Below are 16,194 nucleotides of genomic sequence, written 5' to 3' on the forward strand. Positions count from 1 at the left end.
CCTCCCTGATGTCATGGTCTTCTTGGAGGACAAAGGACAAACATCATCATCAACTAAGCAACTGTTATGTGTGAGGCTCTTGGATGCAAAAAGAGGCAGAAGACATTTCCTGCCCTCAAGGAGCTTAGAAGTTGTGAGAAAGTTGTGTTCCTTTTACAGGGGTGAGAAAAGGTATTGCAAGAATAATACAAGGGCAGCTAGGTGGCCAAGTTGATAGAACACTGGCCCTGGAGTCAGGAGGACCTGAGTTCAAATATGACCTCAGATACTTAATAATTACCTAGCTGTGTGGCCTTGGGCAAGTCACTTAACCCCACCACCTTGCAAAATAAAAAAGAAAAATACATTACAGAAGCCAGGAAACTTTGTGGAAACTGAAAAGATGCCAGTCTGTTCTATAGGAAGCTGAGGGAGAGACAAAGGAAAAAGTGATTAGAAAAGAATGTGACTAATTTGTGAGCTAAATGAAGTACCAGACTTCAAGTCACCTTTTTGGAAGGGAAGAGGGTGGGGTGAAAGTTGTGAACTTGCTCAAACTGGTGGTGTGCCTGCTTTGTGAGGGGAGGGTGTGTCCTAAGAATGCCCCCCCCCCATGATGAGGATCTATAAGGACTCAGAGGGGAGGAGCAGGGGTCTTCTATTATATAATCTTGTATGTAATGAAGATTTGGGGTGTCTCTCTCTAAGGGGCACCGTGTCTTGCAAGAGCCATTAATAAATGGATTAATTCTTGCCACACTCCAGTAAGCATTGTCTCTTTTCATTTGCTATTTAGACCCAATTTCTCCTTCCCATAAATCAGTGTAGTAGTGGGAAAGTTTGGAGTTGGGGCCTGCTCCAACTATTTCCTGTGCTGGCATGTTTATAACATAAGCTAATGGGAGAAACAAAATGAAACAAATCAAGTTACACATAGAATAAACTATTTTGTTCTATCATTTTAGTCATGTCCAACTCTTCATGACCCCATTGAGGTTTTCTTGGTAAGATTCTGGAGGGGTTTGCCATTTCCTTTTCTAGTTCATTTTATTGATTAGGAAACTGAGGCAGACAGAGTTAGGTAACTTGCCCAGAACCACCCAGGCTAGGAAGTGTCTGGGGCTGGATTTAAACTTGAGAAAATTAGTCTTCCTGACTCCAGGCCACTATAATACTCTATGTTCTATGATGTCTCTAGCTACCATCTTTATTGTGTCTACTATGAACCTGGCACTTTGCTTGGTTGGATACAAAAAACCTCTAAAAAGTTGTTAAGGGGGCTTTGAACTATATGCCCCTACTCCCATCCCATTGTACAAGGCCATCAAAACTACTTGAAACCCCCATGCCATTGTCTATCTTATGGATACCACCTGACCCCTCCACGATTTATGTGTTACCCATTCCTTAATTCCTCCTAGGACCACCTAACTCCTCCCTTGCCCCTGTCACAGCTTCTTGTCCTCCTCCCTCTATAAACCTTGACCTTATCCCCTGCTGACTGCTAATTCAATCCAACTGCAATACTCTTCAACTGACCTTACTTTCCCTAATTACTTCACTAAACTTATATTACTGCTTAATCCCTTTACTTTGTTCCCTTAACAGAATAAACCTTTTTGTCTCTTAATATTTCTGGATCAAGAGTTGATCTTTCCATTGGGACACTGGGGGCAGCTAAGTGGTACAGTGGATAGAGCACTGGTCTTGGAGTCAGAAGGACAAGAGTTTGAATCAGCCTCAGACACTTGATTCTTACTGTGTGACCTTAGGCAAGTCAGTTAGTTCTGATGTCCAGGTTCAGTTTTCCTGATTCACATCTGGCCACTGGACCCAGATGGTTCTGGAGGAAAAAATGAGGCTGGTGACCTAGTACAGCGCCTTCCTCACTTAAATCCAATTCACATGCTTGTCATGGCATCACTCCCCTGATGTCGCAGTCTTTTTCAAAAATGAAGGATAAACATTATTATTACAATACATTATTGGTGGAGTTGTGAACTGATCCAACCATTCTGGAGAGCAATTTGGAACTATATCCAAAGGATGATAAAATTGTGCATACCTTTTGATCCAGCAACACCATTACTAGGAATGTATCCCAAAGAGATCATAAAAAAGAGAATAAGATCCACAGTACAAAATTATTTATAGCAGCTCTTTTTGTAGTAGTGAAAAACTGGAAGTTGAGGGGATACCCATCAATTGGGGATTGGCTGAACAAATTGTAGTATATATATATATATATATATATATATATATATATATATATATATATATATATATCTGTGGCATATATATATTATATATATATGTATATATGTATATATATGATGGAATACATTTGTTCTATAAGACATCCTGAGCAGCTTGCCTGTAGAAAAACCTGGAAAGATCTGCAAGAACAGACGCTAAGTGAAGTGACCAGAACCAGGAGAACATTGTACACATTAACAGCAATATTATGAGATGACCAACTCTGATGGACTCAGCTCCTCTCGGCAGTTCAGTGATCAAGGATAATCCTAAAAGACTTGTGATGGAAAACATCATCCACCACCAGAGGAAAAAAAATTATGGAGTCTGAATGCAGAGCAAAACATACTATGTTCACTTGCTAAAACTTCTTTTATTTTTTTCTTTCTTATGTTTTTTTCCTTTAATTCTAATTCTTCTTCCACAATACAACTAATATGGAAATACGTTAAACATGATTGCCTATGGACAGCTATATCAGATTATTCCTTGTCAAAGGGAATGTTGAGGAAAGGGAGGATGGGTAGAAAAAGTAGAACTCAATAGTTTACAAAAAGATGAATGATGAAAACTATCTTTGCATGTAATCGGAAAAAATTAACATTAAAAAAAAGACAGTCTTTGAACCCTAGACTAGAACATCCTAAAATATTTTCTCTGTCATCAGTAGGTTCAAAGATGACAAAAGGTGGCATTGATGCCAGACTCAGGCTTGTCTGGCAATAATCAGTGATAGGATAATGGAGTTAGGGACTCAAAAGACCTAGATGATGAAGAGTTCCCCAAGGAGTTGAGATGGGAAGAGGAAAGAGTGGCAGGAGTTGGGCAAATGGCCTGGGAGAGAACTGAGGGGCCAAGGAAATGGAGGTCACTGTGAGTGTGGGAAAAAAAAATAAGATGAAGTTAAGGAATGGCAGAGGGAGAGTTGAAAAGGCAATAGATTATGGTCAGATGACAGGATTTCAGCATTCTTGGAACATGGAGTTGGGACATTTGCAAGATTAAGGAAGGAAGAAGTCAACCCTGTATGGGTTGCTGAAGGGAGAATCAGACTATGAGAAAACTTGAAAGAAGTCACAGGAGGTTCCATCAAGTCCCTATCCCCAGTTTACTTCACTAGAAAGTTTAAGGAATTTGCCTTTAGGGGAGATGAGGATCTGCTCCCTTGTTTGAACAGTTACCTCACTACCAAAGACAGAAGCTCCTCTCAGTAATGCCTGGTGTATATCCTCCTTTAGAGACCTTCTCTGACTTCTTTGTTAAGATTTGGATAAGTGGATTTTTTTGCTATTTGCTGTGTGCTCATTGTACATCTAGTATCAGGTGGAAAAGGGTCAAGGCTTGGTTATAACTCACCCCCAAAGTGACAAAATGATCAGAAGTTAGATGGAACCTGATCACGTCCCCTAGAAACTGAAGGGAGTAATTAGATATACAGTCTGGTGTCCCCTTCCTCAGAGGAGATCAGAGAGTGACCCTGCAGGAATGAAAGGGTGGGGGGAGAAGAGGCTAGGGAGTCTGGCTAGAGAGTCTATTCTACCCACCTTGGACCAATCCAAAATCACCATTCTCTACACATAGGTCTTCATTCTGTTACATGAAGAAGCTCTATCAAGTGGAATATAATTTTTGGTCATTCAATGTTACAAGATAGTGTAGAGTCTGATGGGTTTAGAAATGGGGAAGTTTCAGGGGGGTGGTTCCCCTTAAACTTTCAAGACCCAATCACCTCACACTTTTAGAGAATAGAAAATGAAAGCCCCTAGTGCATAAGGGCATTGTTCAAGTTTTGAATCCTTAAAATGAGTGTAAATAGTTAATGTTTCCTACAACTTTTACCTTTTGCTTTTGTAACCTAATCATTTTTGTAAAGTTTAGAGGAGCTCTACTACCCAGACTGAGTTTTTATGAAGGTGAATCCTGAAGCAAATCTCCTTTAATCTCATTTCTGAGCTGCAAAGGAATGTCTGGAAGGTTTGGTGGCTCCATGAAGGAGAGAGTTCTGGGCCTGGAGTCAGGAAGATGGGCCTTCCTGAGTTCAGATATAGCCTCAGACATTTCTTAGGTGTGTGACCCTGAGCAAATCACTTATCCCTGTTTGCCTCAGTTTCCTCATCTGTAAAAGGAGCTGGAGGAGAAAATGGCAAACTTCTAGTATCATTGCCAAGAAAACCCCAAATGGGAGCATAAAGAGTTTGAAACAACTGAACACCCAACAAAAGAGCAAGAATACTTTGAATCAAATGTGCCCTGAGTGATGGGAAAACATAGGGTAATAGTACATCGAGATCTGGTCTTGAAGCCAGATAGAGCTTGGCTCAAGTCTTGCAAATTACTTTACTGATCTCTGTTCTAGGCAGGAGATGCCAATAGGATATCAAAGGCCCAGGAATGGACTAGGCCACCCCTCACCTGATGAAGTGAAAATGAGTGCCAAATTCTTCAGAAAAATCAGGAATGGGTTCCTCACAAACTCTTGCCTCAGAGCTAGAGCGACATGAAAGTTTGTAACACATTATTGTGGCTATTAAAGTAAAGTGGTAATACGGGCTAGATCTTTTAGGGAAAGCCAGTCAAAAAAAGGTATTTTGGTTATACTTGGGCAGAGTTTTGGGAAAAAAGTTGAGGTAATTACTATTATCTCAGCGGGTTTACATCTCAGTATCCCTTTTGGATGGGATAACCTTTAGGATGAGTTTGGGGAAAGGAGCTGAGCTATTTATATCTCAGGACCCCCTTTTGCTTGATTAGCTTTTAGGGGGCATACTTCAAGTATCTTTATCTGAATAACAAAATATACCAGATGGGAACACCAATCTCCCCTTCTAGTAAGATAGCTTTTAGGGTTTGAATGCCAGGTGGTCCAATAATGGGAGTTATTCTAGATAACAATGGGATAAAAACCAGAGACACATGGGATATACAAGGTCAGCATAAAAAGAAATGATATTGGGCATAACATTTTTCTCTAATATTTCTTCTGCTTCAATCCCTTCTAAATTTTGTTTTCATCTGTTGACATCCCCAAGGTATTTCCTGCATCTCTCTTCTTTTTCACAACCAAACTTCAGAAAAGTAGTGGCTATTCCAAGATTTCTCTAACTCCTCTCTCTCTCTCTCTCTCTCTCTCTCTCTCTCTCTCTCTCTCTCTCTCTCTCTCTCTCTCTCTCTCATTTCTCAGGCCTTTGCCGTTGACCATCCAATCTCATCTATCACTTGAAACTGTTCCCTTTTCAACAATCCCCTCTTAGACAATCTCCTTATTAGATGGCCTTACCTTTCGGGTTTTAATGAAGCACCATGGGCCTGGTTTCCCTCATATCTAACTGATCCTTGTTTAAGATGGGAGAAACAGAAAGAATTGAATATACTGATTCTGAAGAAGAGTAGACCCAGGGGTACCTGGGAGCTGCCATCAAAAAATATTGTAATCATTTCCCTTTCTGTATTAGAAACAAATATTGTAATCCAGACATATGATAGAATCCTTTTCTTTCTGTTATTTTCCCTTCTGTATTAGCTTTGCAAACCCCCATTTAGCAGGGCATGGTTGGGGGAGGGCAAGCTGGATGTCTGTACCCCTATGTCTTTGTTGTTTCCAGGCTGCTGTGGGATGTGACTCTGGTGGGGATTAGGCTATAGACCCAGTTATCAGAGACACCCCATGGAATGTACCCCTATAGTTCTTTTTTTAGATGTTTTGCAAGGCAGATGGGGTTAAGTGGCTTGCCCAAGGCCACACAGCTAGGTAGTTATTAAGTGTCTGAGGTCATATTTGAACTCAGGTTCTGCTGACTTCAGGGCTGGTGCCTCTATCCACTGAGCCAACTAGACATCATCCAGACTGGTTCTTTGAAGCCTAGGGCATGCGCAGTGGATGCTGCCTTGTACCAGATGTGCCAGACGTTGACCACCCTTTAAGCCCTGTCCTTGCTCCTCCCCTGTCCCCTCTCGCTCTGCCTCTTGGGGCTTCTGATGCTGCCCTTTGGCTGTTGCTGCTATTGGTGTTTGTCCTTCATTCTCAAAGAAGATCCATGACAAGCATGCGGTTTGGATTTCAGCCCGTTGAGTCACCAGCCTCACTTTCTCCAGAGTCAACTGAGTCCGGTGACCAGAGAGGAATCTGGTTTGGAGAAAACTCTGCATGTGAGACAATCAGGATTCAGTGACTTGCCCAAGGTCACAGAGCTATTAAATGTCTGAAGTCAAATTTAACTTCAAGTCCTCCTGATTCCAGGACCAGTGCTCTGTGCCACCCAGTTGCCCCATTGCTATAATAACTGTGAAGCTTTCTCTTCCCTGGGGCATTTTTCTTAACCCTCCATAAGAAGTTTAAGTTGACAAGCTTTCCTTTATTGCTTAATCTTTTACAGTGACTTGTGAAATACAACTGATGTTCTTTTCTTACTCTTCTGGGTCAAAGAGTTGTGTGTGAATTCATCCCACATTTTGAGGAAGCCAGCCTATTACAAGCCTCTCACTGACCACTCACCCTTCATCACTCTGAGGGGCAGTGGGATGGCAGTGGCAGAACTGGCAACAGTGGGGAGGGAGTCACCAGGAGTTCGTGCTCTGTCTGGGGGGAAGCAGGAGGTGGCCCAAATGAGGGAAGCCTTCCTGAAAATCTTCATGCAAAGGATGGATGACAACTTGTCAGGATGCTCAAAAGGAGACTATTGTTCTGCAATACTAACTCTGAAGTCCCTGCTGGCTGGGAATTCTGGGATCCCACTCATCCCACTCATCCCACTCATGTGTGGGCTGCCCAAAGGGAATGACAGAAAGTCTGCCTTAGACTAAGTGGGCTGTAATGCCAACAGATTGGGCAAGGGCATTGGAAAGATTTACTGGAGCTAAGTCTGTGCTTTCAGGTTAAAGGGCCAGGATTTCCTCTGCCTCTTTGAACTATGGGTGGTGGTGGTGGGTGGGTAAAGCAGAGTCTAGCCAAAGCCTTCCCTGGTAGGGATACCACATGTATGGATCACCCCAAGTGTCCCCAGGACACGTTCCCTTGACTCACCATAGAAGGACAGCGTCAAGCCAAGAAAGCTGATCACTACCCTCAAGGTCCCATCCAAGAGGAAAAAGGAATCAAGGGCTTAAAAATGGGGCAGTCAATTAACCAACAAGGATCTGCCCTCCAGTCCTGTTCACAAGCTGTCTCAAGTGTATTGGTCCCAAAGACAGTCACTTCTTATTTTGCCATTTTTTAATGGAACTGCTAACCAACTACCATTGACAGGGAGTCAATGGACACTGGAGCCCTGAGAATGGCAGTGCTACCCTCTCCACCCCAATCACCCTTTCTGCTTCTAGTTCTTATCTCAAAGCCAAGGCAGAGGGTAAGCTGGAAGTCTGACACCAGACACCCTCTGGAATGTACCCCTATGTCTCTGATGATTCCAGGTTCTGACATTATTGACAGGAAATCATCTTATGGATTAGGCTCCTGTGGAGGGGCCAGCCATGCCAATCGGCTGCTAACCACGGGGCAGCAAGTCGACCTGGCTCTCCAGGAAAAGAAAGGAAGCAATATGTACTGGACAGGTCCAATCACTACTACCTTGACCCTCATTTCCCCTCAGACTCTGATGAGAACAGCCCAGGACCCTGAGCTCAAGAACCCTGGGGACAAACCATGCTTTCAGCCCAGTGGTCTCTACCCCCATCCTGGGGAGATGAGCCCTGCTCCTGCAGGGGCTACACCAAAGGAGTGAGGACCCAGACAAAAGCAGTCCTCAGTCCAATCCAGTGGTTTGGCATCAGAAATGGATAGTATTTCATCAGTGGAAATGGCATGAAAGATGAGACAAGTCCAGCCATTTGAAGGACCAAGGCATGCATCCCTCAGACTTGCAACTGAAACTTTCCCTATAGGTTGTCTTCCCCATAAAAAGCAGGAGTTGCCTTACTTTTCGGTTTGTACCACTTATTCATTCATTTTCTCAATAATAATAGCAACAACAATCTATTTCTCTACTACCACAATAATCACGATCTCACCATGATCCTGCTGTGTTATAACCCCATTTTACACCCGAGGAAACGGGCATTCAGAGAGTTGCAGTGGCTTGCCCAGGATCACGAAACCAGGAAAGGAGAGAGGAGAGATTCTGATAAAAGTTTTTTGAGTCAGAATTCTAGAATCTCAGAACCTCAGGGATATTGGGGGGGGGAGCAGAGTCTAGCTAGCTAAGAACTAGGTAGCTAGGTAAGAACCACCTCCATCTTTCCCACACCCACCACAGAAACATTCAAACTTTAAATCATGATGTTCCTGCCCAAGGCAGCTTGTTCTCCTCTGGGACACCTCCAGGATTGTGAAAAAAATGTTTTCATGTGCCTCTCTGCAACCTCCTGGTTCCAGTCTCTGGATCCAAACAGAGCAAGGCCAATGCATCTTGCACAAGACAACACTTGACATACTTGGAAGTCTGCCATCATCCATCCTGCCAGTCCCAGCCCGGGGTTCAAGGTTCTCTCTGGATTCACCATCAGCCCTGGCCTCTCCAAGATGCCTTGCCATTCCTTCTCCTGGCTTCTCCATAGCTTTGTGAAGTAGGTCAGATAAAGATGACTGATTGTCTTCTTAGTGCAGAGGAATCTGCCTCAGAGACATTCATTTCAACCAACACCTCAAAGGGCTCAGACACTAAGCCCTTATCAGACTCTCTTGAGGTCAAGACAAAATGGAGTCCTGGACTTGGAATGGAAATTAGGAAATTCCAATTGAACATGAGCATATGAGCACATGACCCAGATTAGATTCTTCCAGACCTGGGGACCACCTTGCAAAGTTAAGTAGGCTAAACAGGAAATAGCTATGGGTCATCTGGACTGACCAGAGCACAGAGAAGTCACTGATATGAAAAGGTCTAGAGAGAGATAATGACCCAAAGGAGACTGTCCTTTAGGACTTGATCTTTTCCTGAGGTTAGGGGAGGTCATGGGTGGGGGCAGGGTGTCTGTTAAATCACAGCTGCTTGATTATTGGGATCACACCTCCCTTTGTCTGGCAGAGGAGGTTCACAGAAGGCATCCACATTAAATTGAATGAGTATTGGGTGCCAACTCTGAACAAGACACCATGCTATGGGTGCCAACTCTGAACAAGATACCATGCTAAACATTAGAGGAGATACAAAGATGGGCAATTCAGTGTGATGCTACAGTCTCACAGCTGAGTTTTATCTAGTAATAGAGGATAGAGATTGGATTTATGGTTGAAATCTACCCATGCAGGTCTGTACTTTCTCTGCAATTTGTAGTCTTCATGACTTGTCTAGGATTGCAGTATTTGACCCCAGGTCTTCTGAGTTTTAAGGCTGCTTCTCTATTTATTATGCTACATTGCTTCTGTCAGTTGGACTCAATCATCTCTAACCTGTGGGTGGCCAGAGTCAAGACAGGAGATCAGGAATCAAAAGTTTAATTTCAAAGTGAGAGAAAACAGCTTGCAAACAAGGAAGATCTAAACATATGTGCTGAGGTCCTGCCCCTGGTAGGGGAACCCAAGGCAGTGTGGGGAGGTCTCAATACTTGAGGGGTATTAGCAATAATGTGACCAATTTTATTCATAGCAGGGTGCATGAGTAGAATTTGTCTGAGTTCAGGGCCACCTGATGCTGGTCAAAGCAGTATAATTATGTGAGTTTGCCAGAGGGTGAGATCACCCAGAAGGTAAGTACAGAGGATTGTTGTTAAACCAAGCTCTGGATACACCTGCTTGCTGGGTCTTAGCTCTGAAAAACAGGGTGTTTCCTAATAGTTTGGCAGCTTCATTATTTAATAAAAATCCCTCACATTTTTATAACATGCTATTCTCTGGAGAGTTAACACTCTCATGGGTCAGAGATCATGGTCTTAGAGTCACCTAGTACATCTTCTTCTTTTCAAAGAGGAGAAAGCAGAGTCAAGGGGAGAGGACATGACTTCCCAAGTAGTAGTGAAGAGTCAAAAAGCAGTTTTTCAAGTCAACACAATAGTCTAATAGCCAGTACAAATAGTCTTATCTCTATTGCATAGATAAGGAAACTGGAGCAGGAGAGATAAAAGAGAAGCATAAACCCAGAGATAGACCAACCTTATTTCCATGTTCTCTGTGTCCCAGCAGGTCATACGATAACATTTTCCCAAGGACATCCACAACTCAGGAGGAAACAGAGAACCTTCCAGGGCAGGAAGGTTACCCAGCACCTCCAGATCCTCATGGCTGCATAGTTCAGGGGGTCTCATTACCCTTTCTGCCCTGCACAGCCCACATCAACAATGGAAAGACCTCAGCTGCTCCCTACTGCCACAAAACCAGCTTGAAGGAGTGGGATTGAAATTCTCTTGGGGATTGGTGGAGATCCCACTCAGTTCAGATGCATTAGCATCCTTAGTCATGAGGCAGGTTCATGTCTCCTAGCTATCTCCTACTTTTTAGAGAGTGGCCTAGGAACTCAGATCATTTAGCAACTTTCCTTCAGATTTCTAAAACTGCCTTCCTCCTTCCAGGGGAATGTGTACTCTTTGCAGACCCAAAGAGAGAATGTTGGATTCCGGATCAGCAGATGAGAGTTCACTTTTCTTCAATTCAGTTCAACATGGTCTGACTCACCCTGACTACTGAGCTTGGAAATGGCACCCTAGCCCAGGCTATGTGCCTGGCCATCACAGCTATCTCAGTTATTTTTCAGAACCTGAGTCTACTGTAAGTCAAGGCCAAAATTCATACACTTTCCCTCTTACTCCCACCCCAAACTCTACATTCAGTTCAGATCCAGATGAGAGTATGAGATGCTTGACATTCCTCCAAAGGGAAAGTCAAAGGATAGACTATGGGATTTGGTTATTCAAATTCCTTGAAGGTCTAACAACCCTTGGCCCCCCAAAAAGATCACCACAAAATAACCTCTATTTCTATAGCTCTTCAAGTTATATATAGAGCACTTTCTTCTTCTTCTTTTTTTTTTAGGTTTTTTTTGCAAGGCAATGGGGTTAAGTGGCTTGCCCAAGGCCACACAGTTAGGTCATTATTAAGTGTCTGAGGCTGGATTTGAACTCTGGTCTTCCTGACTCCAGAGCCAATGCTCTATCCACTGTGCCACATAGCCACCCTAAAGCACTTTCTTCTCCAAAAATCAATCACATAACCTTCCCTCCTCCAGTGATATTTGGATATTGCAAATATTATTAATCCAATTTCAGATGTGAGGAGATTGAACCTTTTGTTGGGCCTTAGATAACTATTAAGCATCACAGGGAGCCCTAATATATCTCTTAACCTTCCAAGTAAGGCCTTATCTGGTGGGGCAGTGGAAAAGAGTACTGAGCTAGGAATGATGGGACTATAAATTCCATCCCTGATCTTACCCTGACCTTAGTAACTTCCTATTGTCTGGGAGATGGGGGCTCTCCCAAATCCACTAGCTTTTCAGACCTATTATGGGGTACCAATGGGATCAAAGACAGGAGGACAAAGCTAAGGGAACCACCTAGAGGTAGTTTAACCTCTACCTCTAGGAGGGATGCTTCTGCAGTCCCATCCCAGGTTATGGATTCTTGGTGAAATGAATACTCAGGGTTTTTGAGTCCCAAATTTTCCCTTTGATCTGGTCTGTGAAGGTAAAATTTTGATTTTCAATGAAATGGAGGGAGGGCTTGCAAAATTTTCTGACAAAAAGCAGAACTGAATAGAAAATTTGATCTTTGAATACAAGACTCAAGAGATGTAAACTGTATACATCCCGACAAGGGAGGATAACATCTGCAACTCTTGAGAATTGTATTTCTCTAAGGATAGTTAAAAGAAACATCCTTAGAGAGGGGATACGGGTATAGGATGACCATGAAAGCGTTGAGCCTTTAGACAATACATAAGTCAAGAAGGGTTGAATATAGTTTGAGAGATTGTGTTTAGAGAGGATGGACATAAATGAGTAATGAAGCTAGGCTGGTTACGAGGATTGTATTTCTAATGGGACAGAGGAAGGGAGAGTACTTAGAGGGTCTGCCCCTAACAAAATCATGAAGTGATCTTATTTTCCTAGATTCTTTCATTAATGAGGGTTGTAGTGCAATAGGGACAGAGGGAGAGAGTAGACTTAGAAGGGCTAGACATAAATGGATCATGATGTGATCTGGCCTTATTCCACACTTCACTTAGCAAGGGTTGTAGTACTATAATTGCCCTACTATAGGGACAGAAGGGGAGAGGGTTCCCAATACTTCAGTTTACCAGGATTTAATGCTATAGTCATAGCATTACAAGGACAGAAGGAAAGAGTGTATTTGTAAGGGTTGGACATAGATCATGATGTGATCTTGCCTTATTTCATACTTCAGTTAACAAGGGCTGTAATACTATAGGGAGAGAGTAATTTTGCTGTATTTGATACTTTAGCTACTATTAGAGGGAATGTACTTAGAGGAGGAGGGTATAAATGGTTCATGAAATGATTTTGATTTTCATGATACTTTAATTCTTGAAGTTTGTATGTTCATAAAGAGTACTTAAAAAGAAGGTATACTGGGGCAGCTAGGTGGTGCAGTGGATAAAGCATGGGCCCTGGAGTCAGGAGTACCTGGGTTCAAATCCGAGCTCAGACACTTAATAATGACCTAGCCCTGTGGCCTTGGGCAAGCCACTTAACCCCGTTTGCCTTGCAAAAATCTAAAAAAAAAAAAAAAAGAGGGTATAGTATTGATTATAAATTGAAGTGACTCTTGAGAAGTATATTTTTAATGGGATGGAAGAGGACAGTGAGGAAAATACTTCAATCAGAACAGCTAAAAGGAGTATATATAAATAAATAAATAAACAAATAATAAATAAATAAATAAAATACTAATTACTATATATATAGTAATTAGTATTTTATTTTTTCCAAATACGTGTACAGATAGTTTTCCACGTTGGTCTTTAATCCAATTTTGAGTTTCAAACTTTTCTCCAATTCCTTCCAGCTTCCCTCCCCAAAACAAGCCATCCAATATGTTATATGTGCACAATCGCGTAAACATTTCCACATTAGTCACGTTGCGGAAAAAGAAACAGAACAGAGGGGAAAAGTCAAATGCAGAATGGCAGACATAAGAAATGGACGCGCGTCACGTGACCCGAGGCGGCTGGGCCGGTCACCTGACGCGCCGGGAAGCGGAAGAGCGGGAAGAAGGGCCTTTCGGGCCTAGCCGCCTCGGAATCGCCGTGGCCCGCCAGTCGCAGGGGCTTCGGCCGCTGCCGCAGGCGGACGAGCGCCGCCGAGAAGGCGTCTGAGGCCCGCAGACGGAAGAACCGGACACTGAAGCAAGCAAAAGAAGAAGCTCGGGCTGAGACTGAGCAGCGCCGACTGCAGAGGCAGAGAGTTTAAAGCCAGAGAAGCCGCGGCCCTTGGTAGCCGTGGCAGCTGCAGCTCCCAAGTGGAGAAGGAAACCCTGGAGAAGAGGTCTGTCCTCCAGAACCACTTCCAGAGCAACAGGGCAGAAGGCCTGGAAAACCCGCTGGCTTTTGTGTGGGACAGCCATCCAGAAATCCATGAGGACTAGAGCATAAATGGACAAGATAAAAGGAATAAGCTCACATTTGAAAGATGGATTGGCAGTTCAATTTGCCCTATTGTAGAATGTGAAGCTTTATCCATGCTGCAGTTACATTCTTGTATAAAGATTTTAAATTATTTCTGTATAGTATTTAGTAGAGTACTTCGATCATTCTGGAGTCTAGAGAATCTAGCTTCATAAAGACTGAAAACTCATCCAAAGAGTTCATATTCTTTTTTTTCTTATTTCATACTAATTCATTTATTGAGTACAGCTTTTTTGTGCCTTTTAGTTGGTAACCTGGAGAATGCTACATGTTTTCCTAGATGGTTTCAATGATGAAGAAAAGTCCAAGAAAGGAATTAAAATGTATTTGAATACGTATTCTGAGTAACATTCTTAAGGTCTTCATTATTGTAAACATCAGAGAAATATTGCAAAGAAATGGGAATGCTTAAAATAGCCCTAGTTTTAGTATAATAATGTTACTGACAGAGCCATTTAGAATCCTTTGAGTTACCCTTGATGGAAGAGAACCAGCTGACAGAACTCAGGTGCTTATGAAGACCTTGTTACATTTAGTACTCTTACGGTCTCTTGAAAGTAAAGACTATTCAATATAAGTGTTCCTTAGCTTGAATTTTTTCCTTTGACTCACGCTTTTTTAAAGCAATTAGTCTAAAAAAGTCAGTTGCTCAGTTACATTGCTTGGGAAATTGATGGCCTCCAAAGCCTTCAGAAAATGTATATTATGGGTACTGTAGGGAGAAAAAAGAATAAATTGTCTTAATGTTAAGTAGAACATGTTAAAAAAAAGAAATAAGAAACGGATTCTTTTCAGATCAAGATGCAATAAAAACTGTATGTAATAAAGGATCATGGAAAGACAAACCAAAAATGAATTGGAAATGAAATAATCTAATTTTAAAGAATGAGTGGATCAAACAATAAATCATAGAAATTATCAACCATTGGGGCAGCTAGGTGGCACAGTGGATAGAGCACCAGCCCTGCACTCAGGAGTATCTGAGTTCAAATCTGTCCTCAGACACTTAATAATTGCCTAGCTGTGTGGCCTTGGGCAAACTTAGCCCCAATGCCTTAAATAAATAAAATTTAAAAAAAAAGGAATTATCACCATTTTTATCCAAGAAAATAACAACAATGAGACATACCAAAATTTATGGGATGCAGCCAAGGCGGTTTTTAGGAGAAATTTTATATCTCTAAATGTTTATATGAATAAAATAGAGAAAGAGGAAATTAATGAACTGCGAAGACAACTAAAAAAGCTAGAAAAAGAACAAATTAAAAATGCCCAATTAAATACCAAATTAGAAATTCTGAAAATCAAAGGAGAAATTAATAAAATTGAAAGTGAGGAAACCATTGAACTAATAAATAAAACTAAGTTAGTTTTATAAACAAAAAATAATAAAATAAGCTTTTAATTACTCTGATTTTAAAAAAAAGAAAGCAGAAAACAACATTATCAGTATAAAAAAATGAAAAGGGTGAGCTCGCCACCAATGAGGAGGAAATTAAAGTGATAATTTGGAGTTATGTTGCTCAACTATATGCCAATAAATTTGATAATCTAAGTGAAGTGGATGAATATCTACAAAAATATAAGCTCAGATCAATATCAGAGGGAATACAAGGAGACATGATTTTAGTTATGTGTGTTTTCTTGATTACTTTCATGATATGTAAATCGCTCTTCTCAGAAGTACCTGACTTAATGTAATTATATGATTATGGAAATTGTGAGAAAAACTTTATTGTATTTGAACCTAACCCTGCATGGATGTTTAGAGATCCTTAACAAGGATCTATGTTATGCTGACCAGAAATTCAGATTGATAGAAGACATTTTCTTACAATTGTCAACCCATGTCTTCTAAGGTCCCTCCCACTTCCTTCTGACTATTCCCACAGTTGTGAAATTTATAGTTGTCGACTCCTAGGTCATTGAAGAAAGCCCTGTTCTTGAGTGGATAGCAGAACCTCCAGAGAGTCAAAACTCATATAGTCCGGACCAAGAAGTAGCTGGCATCCAGATGAGGCTGCTGTCCCAAGATTCCAGAATACAAGAGTTTTTTCCTCCTCTTTTGTTATGTGCCCAATCACCAAGACCCTGATTTAAGTGTGAATTGGATTTTCTCCCTCTACATTCTCTGCAAGTAAACAATGGTTAACAATGATACTTGGAACACACTTCCCTGTTAGGCCCCTAAAAGGAACTCACCTCTGATTAAGGTCTCCTCCTAGTCCAAATGGCCTCTTAGGGCATCTGGACTTGTTGTTGTATCTCCTAAATGGACCAAAATGTTAGGAGTGTTTTCATACCTCCTCCCTTTGGCCAAAAAGAGGGAAAGTCAAGATAATAGACAAACTTGTCTCATTGTACCCCTCACTGTCAAAGCTATAACTCAT

General features: G+C 41.8%; 1 pseudogene; it reads left to right on the forward strand.

The window, feature by feature from the left end:
- Positions 1-10,742: 10,742 nt before the first annotated feature.
- LOC141512279 (V-type proton ATPase subunit G 1 pseudogene) lies at positions 10,743-13,959 on the forward strand (annotated as a pseudogene).
- Positions 13,960-16,194: the final 2,235 nt, after the last annotated feature.

Source organism: Macrotis lagotis, chromosome 2 (genome assembly GCF_037893015.1).
Source record: "Macrotis lagotis isolate mMagLag1 chromosome 2, bilby.v1.9.chrom.fasta, whole genome shotgun sequence".
NCBI lineage: Eukaryota > Metazoa > Chordata > Mammalia > Peramelemorphia > Peramelidae > Macrotis > Macrotis lagotis.